The following is a 7,340-nucleotide window of genomic DNA, read 5'->3' as shown; positions in this document are numbered from 1 at the left end:
ACCACCACCAACTCCATCACCGCCAGCATCAACAACACCAACCCTTATGATGGTTGTGGCTCCAGCCAATTCTTCTTTTATCTGATCAATCAATTCATCATGCACATATTCCCTATGCCCTAAACTAACAAGGCATGGCATCTGCACCTCTCGTTTTGTCGGGATAAGCCTTGGATGTACAACCTACAACAAACAAACAAACAAACAAACAGATATATTCAACCAATAAGTGTGTAATCTATTGGAACAACCCCCACATATGTTTTAACAACCTCCTAGGTTGTTGCAGCATATTCTTTAGCTGTTGAAAAAACCAAAACAGCTGCTGCAGCTTCCTCTGCAACTGTTCTGATATTTTCCAACAGATTGTGAACCTGTTGCAACAACTGATAAAGTTGTTCCAACATCTTAGGAGTTGTTGCAACATATTCACTATCTGTTGGAAAATATCAGAACAGTTGCTGCAACTTCCTCAGCAACTGGTTTGATTTTTTCAACATATTCTGACGTTGTTGCAGCAGATAAATGTATTTGTTACAACAAGTAGTTACTTGTTATAAAACTATTCAGGGATATTTTCCAACAGATTCTGACTTACTGCTTCCTTGGGGGGGGGGGAGTTAAAAGGATCAAGATTCTTTTTTTGTTGTTGTTTTTGGTAGTCAACCATCTGAGGATCCTCGGAAAACAAACTTCTTCTGAGTAGTCCCTGACTTGACTCCGTAGGTGAGGAATGGCTTCAAATGCCCAAGCCTAGAAAAAATTATGCCACCAAAAATCAGAATAATCAATGAAGGAAAAGAATTAAAAAGATAAAACATTGAAGAAAGAAAGTTTACCATGAAGGCCCAAGGGAAGCCATAGATGTTGGAAGTCTTCACATTAGGGTTCAAAGCTTTGCACAAATATTCAACGGTCAACTTAAAACTTTTATGACCCTATGGATAGTTATTGAATGCCTCATGATCCTCCGACAGTTTAATCAAACCAAGTTCTATATTATTCTTTACATCCCTTGCCCAAAGAATAGAATTCACAAACCAAACTAAGCACAATGACTCCTTGTGCTTTCTTGACATAGTTTCTAACTTCAAGTCTAGCAAATCCGCTGCCTTGTAGCTCTTTCCACAAACATCCACTAAATCCAAATCATCATCAACCTTGGCTATGCCTTTCTTGCCTTTCTTGGCTGCCTTGGATGACTTGGGTGTCTTGGCTCCCTTGGATGACTTGGGTGTCATGGCTCCCTTCTTTAATGTAACTGTAGGAAGAGGCTGAGAAGGATCATGACACCTCAGTCCGGTGATTATGGCAAACTCCTTGATGCCAAAACAAACTGGCATGCTGCAGTAGTATATCCATATCTCATCAGTTTTGCTGCAAATAATTCTTCGTTTGAGAAGACCATACACAATGGTCATTTGAAACCTTGCATTGTTGTCCTCAGGCAAATCTAGATACATGCCAAAACATGTGGCCCTGAAGAAATCCTCCAAGTCCTCCTCCTGAAGTATCTTCCTAAAGTGATCAAAGGGCTTGCCCATGACTGATTTTACAACAAGATCACCATTCAAATCACCTAGTTTATCCATCAGCATCTGCACATGGAACTTCTCAATACTGAAAGTTTTGACAACTTCATCAGTGGAAGGTCTGTCAATATCAGTCCCAATAGAATAATCAACAGCCCTGGTCGCCGACCTTTCAAAAGATGCAATTTTATCCTCTTCATTGTCATCATTATTTACATCATCATCATCTTCTTCTTCTTCTTCATTTTCAGCATTGTTTTCTTCTTCTTCTTCTTCTTTATCACCTTCTTTTTCTTTTTCTTCTTTTTCTTTTTCTTCAGCTTCTTCTTCTTGTTCTTCTTCTTTATTTTCTTCTTGTTCTTCTTCTTTATCTTGTTCATCTACTTGATCTTCTTTACTTTCTTAGCCAGAAACTCCTACTTGAGAGGTTTCCTGTTCAGCAGTTTGTTCAGAAAGAATATTTGCTTGTTCAGCAAGATCATCTAATGATGGCCCCTTAGCTCTTTTACTAACTGTAGATGATTTCGATGATTCCTCCCCTTTTCTTTTTCGTGAGGACATTTTATCTGCACACAGGAGATAAGCAAAAACACTTTCAATTGATTTGTGCACCATTTAAAATAAATAAATAATGAATTTTTACAAGAGCTGAAGCATATGTTGCAACAAGTGTGTAATATATTGGAACAACTCCATCATATGTTCCAACAACTTCATAAGTTGTTGCAACAGATTATACTTCTGTTGGAAAATATTAATACAGTTGTTGCAGCTTCCTCAGCAACTGTATTGATTAATTCCAGCAGATGGATAATCTGGTGCAACAACTGGTAAAGTTGTTGGAACATATGATTAAGTTGTTCCAACAGACTAATCTGTTGGAAACCATCAGAACAGTTGCTGCAGCTTCCTCAGCAACTGTTTTAACAATTTTCAACAGATTTTAAATCTGTTGCAACAACATATTCACTTGCTGCAACAACCTCAGCAACTGTTGGATTTTTACTAACAGATTACTCAGTTGTTGGGTAAAAACAAAAAAAAAATGGCAAGACCATTTTTCCTAAGCCTTACAAGGACAACAATAGGACAACAACATCTATTTCACTATCAGGCTGCAATGTCAGTGTATTACAAACACACAACAGTCAAAAATTGAACAAAATACACAGCATTGCATAGACACCCTGCCCATGTTCTTCCTCTTCTTCTTTAACCAAAATTAGTCATTTTCGTACTTTTATTTCAAAACTCTAACTTTTGAACCAGAAAAAACATTTGTTTCAGTACAAACACACCACCATCACAAGTTAAACAAAATAAACCAACCACAACTGTCAAACAAGTGCTGAAGTTGCTGCAACAACTTACTCAGCCGTTGGAAAAATCCAAAAAAAAATCAAACCCTTTTTTCGAAACCCCAAGGAGAACAAGAACACAAACAGTACCAAAAACCATAATTTCACAACCACATACACTATTTAACAACACAGAAACCCCAACAAGTGGAACAAATAGAGCAAATGCGGGTTTTGTCAAGCCTAACAAGCCCTTTTTTCGAACTCTTAAGGAGAACGAGAACACAAACAATACCAAAAACCAGAATTTCACAACCACATACACTATTTACAAACACACAAACCCCAACAACTCGAACAAATACAGCAAATAAGGGTTTCTCAAGCATTGAACAACAAAATAAACAACATTGCAGACAAACCCATGTATTCTTCTTCTTCTCTGACCAAAATCATCATTTTCTCACTATGATTTCAAAACCCTAACTTTAAAAGAAGAAAAAGTTGAGCAATTTTACCTGAGAGAAATAGAGAGCAGCAGTTCGTTGCTGAGTCGGCTTTTGAAGAGGTTGACGATGGTTTGAAGAGGCACATTTAGCAGTTGAGATCAGTTCGTGGGTTTGAACTTGAAAGTTTGAATGAGCAGTTGAGATGAACGTGTGTTTTGGATGAAGTTCGTGTGTTTTGATATGGACTGATGTTGAGTTTGAAATAAATGGGGGGTTGGATTAAATGGTTTGGGGTCTTTTTAGTATTTTATAAAAGATTAACAAGTTTGGCAAAATACATTTTCAACTCCAATTTTCTTAATCCCGAATTTAATTGAGTTTTGACTTCATGTGGTCCCTACAAGTAGGGGTGGGCATGGTACGGTATTTGAAACTTCGGTTCGGTAACTTCGGTATTCGGTTTTTAAAAATACGATACCATTACCATACCAAATTAATTCGGTACGGTTCGGTATTTTTAAGTTCGGTTTCGGTATTTCACGGTACGGTAATTCGGTAACCATAGTTTATTTGACTTCGACTTACGTATATACTCATGTAATAAAGGATTATGACTTCGAGATTTCTCAATTATATTAAACTAACACCATACACAAATAGCCGTATTTAAAAGAAAGTACAAGCAATTTTCTTCTTTAATCAATTGCACAACGGACATTTGAATCACGATAGAGTAGTCAAAGTTTCAAAGTCTAAATAACATTAGCCAAAATTAAGCATAATCTTCAGTCCTAAACAATTTTACACCAAAAATTTCATTCAGCAGTAGAGAGAATAGGCCATTTCCACCATTTCAAGTCTTAATGTATTGAAAAAATAGCAGAGACAAATTAAAGGCTGCTTCTAGGCCTCAGCATATGTGAAAGACTAAAAGCATGAAAATATTGGATAAAAAGTTAGCTTTGATGGTATAATTTTCTATTAGATACAAATTGGCATTAAATGAGATGTGATGTAATTTTTTATACGAAAACTAGTCTATATATTTAGCAGTAGTAAATATAATATGTATGGATTGTATATATGTAGTATAAACTTCGGTATGGTATACGGTATTTCGGTATCCATTTTATAAATACCAAATACCATACCGAATACCAAAGAAAATTTAAATTCATACCAAATACCATAATACTAAAATCGCGGTATTAAAAACTTCGATATCGGTATGGTATTCGATATATACCACACCGTGCCCATCCCTACCTACAAGTCACCTCTAGTAATTTCCAAACATAAAGGTCACCTTTACTTAAATTTTCGAAGAGCCAGTCTATTAGTGCAAAGCTCAAATTACATATCAGACCTTACAGTAAAGGGCAGGGACATGTGTTCTGTCATAAAGTAATCGGCGGAGAGCTGCGGTGGCTGTTCAGTTTTGAGATTAAAGTCGAAAAATCCTTAAACAAAAATTGAAAGACAGCAAGCAGTCACGTTGAAATCAGTATTTCTATTTCTAATATATAGAAATGCAATCATTTGTTTTTACCTTTCCATTTCCACTTTCATCTGTCATTTCAAGTTCTATGTTTGGCATTCTTTATGTGTTTTTGATTACGGAGAAGGGCCTAAAATACCCTCGAACTTTTGAAATTTGTGCAAAAATACCCTCCATCCACCTTTGAGCCCCCAAATATCTTTGTCATCCACCTTTGAGCCCCTAAATACCCCGGTCATCCACCTATAGGGTCTAATATACCCTTATTTCTTACAGCCCCATGTTGACATCCAATTTTGTCCATTCTTTCGTCCAATTTACATCGTTAAGCTTCTATTTTATTAGATTATTAATTATATTTTTTTTTATCACAACTTGTAGTCAAATTTCTTGATGATCTACTATTATTATTTTTATTATTATTATTATTATTAATCTTGAACTTGGACGTATTTTTCAAATAGATTCTGGTCCAAACTTCTGTCATTTTGTTCTTGGCATATTAGATGAAAAGAGAAAAGTTTCGATTTCGTAATTAAGGCGGATATTAAGCTATGATTTTTATGATTACTAATAAGAAATTAAGGTGAATGAATTAAGGAAAGAAAGTGGAATTGAAAAGAGAAGAGAAGAGAAAATCAAACTAGAATAAATGAAGGAATATAAACGGCACAAAGAAAGGGATTTTGTAGCCGTGGAATTTCGACGAGAATCAGGGAATGTTTGATTTAAAGGAAATTTAGAGATGACAGAGTCTTAGGAATTTTGAGTAAATAACAATGAGTTATGGATATTTTGTTTTGGGGGTAACCTGATGCCTTTGGGGATTTTTAGTTGGAAAGGGATTATGGGCTGGGTAGAAACTTTAGAAAATGGGTGAAAAATTTTATTTCGTTTATTTGGGGAATATAGTAATTTCAAATAGATTTTCTCGATTTTCATAATGATAATAAAAGTAGAGGGACAAAATATTTTGGTAAATAGTTTTATCACTTGTAATAGTAAAGTAATCATAGAAACATAACAACAAATATAAGTGTGACGCTAATACAAAAAATATGTTTAAATAAATATTTATAGAGAATACGAATAGGATTAACACTGCAATTAAGCCAGAAGGAGAATAAATGCATGAGTGATTTTTTTTTTCTAATAATAATAATGATGATGGATGCTTATACACCGGCTGGAGAGCCCTTCCCAACAAACAAGAGGTTCAGCGCCACGAAGATATTCAGCTACCCTAAAGTCCTGGCTGAGGAACCTTGGTACGTCTAAGAATCATGGACTTTGCAATGTATATTAGTGAAAGAGGCAATAAAAAAGTGTGCAAACTATAAAACAAAAGACTCAGTGTCGGACACTAGTGCTTTCTTGCAGTAATTCGACCAAACTATAAAAAGTATGTTAAATATCTTCGCTGTTTGTTACCCATCATTGATTCTTAATTCGTCTCATGGCAGGTTGATTGAATGGTGCTGGTGCTTATACAAATTACAGGTACATTTTTCTTCCTATCATGTCCGTCTCCCTCATCCCTGATAAAAGAAAAGTTACGCTGACAAAATGTGATAAAAAGAACAGACTGGCTTGCCAAACAGTATATGGAAAGTACGTATTCATTGTGGTATTGAATGAAAGGTCAAAAAGAATTTGACTTGACATATTGTTGTTGTGATCAGTACCAAGTCCATATGGGGTGATGGAGGGCTAGAAGTAATAAAAAAGGCTATTGAGAAGATTGGTAAGAGGCACAAGGAACACATATTGCAGCTAATGGCGATGGCAACGAACGTCGTCTTACTGGAGAGCATGAAACAGCTGACATCAACACCTCAAATTTGTATAATAGTGACACTTCAGCTCTAAGACAAATTTTGTTTTGATTGATCAATGTAAATACGGTTTTAGGCATGCATAATAATAGTAGTTCTTGATATGATTCTATGTCTTCGTTTTGGTAGGGAGTAGCAAACCGTGGAGCGTCAATTAGGATAGGGAAGGACACAGAGAAAGCAAGAAAAGGGTACTTAGAGAATAGGAGGCCTTTATCAAACGTGAATCCTTATGTGGTGACTTCTATGATTGCAGAAACAACCATCCTCCTGCAACCATGACACTGTTGAAGCTAAATCTGTTTGTGAAACTAGTTGCACTCTGATGATGTTAAGGCTTTTGGGCATTTGTACATCTGTTTTCAAATCAACTAGTGGTTTGTTCTAGGGACAGGACTTATAGTTTTTGCTATTTGCATATGAATGAAAATAACAAAAAAAGACAGTAAAAGGGTATCTCGATGCACTAAGCTCTCGCTATGTGCGGGTCCGGAAAAAGAGCAGACCATAAGGATCTATTTTACGCAGCTTTATCCTATATTTCTGCAAGAAGTTGTTTTCACGACTCGAACCCGTGACTTCCTGATCGCGTGGCAGCATAGTTGATACTTTCTGTGATAAGTTAAAACTCTTTCTATTAGCTCAAGTTTCTAATAAATAATTATGTATATCTTACAAATTATAGTGTAACCACGGTTCAGTTTTTGAAATGATGTATCACCATGGAC

At 35.8% G+C, this 7,340-nt stretch overlaps 1 pseudogene; it reads left to right on the top strand.

The window, feature by feature from the left end:
- The first annotated feature begins 6,245 nt into the window (after window positions 1-6,245).
- On the top strand, window positions 6,246-6,894 carry LOC132601622 (glutamine synthetase cytosolic isozyme 1-like; annotated as a pseudogene).
- Window positions 6,895-7,340: the final 446 nt, after the last annotated feature.

This window comes from Lycium barbarum, chromosome 7, assembly GCF_019175385.1.
Source record: "Lycium barbarum isolate Lr01 chromosome 7, ASM1917538v2, whole genome shotgun sequence".
Taxonomy (NCBI): domain Eukaryota; kingdom Viridiplantae; phylum Streptophyta; class Magnoliopsida; order Solanales; family Solanaceae; genus Lycium; species Lycium barbarum.
The sequence above is the reverse complement of the archived record's forward strand: the minus strand, read 5'-3'. Positions and strand labels throughout refer to the sequence as shown.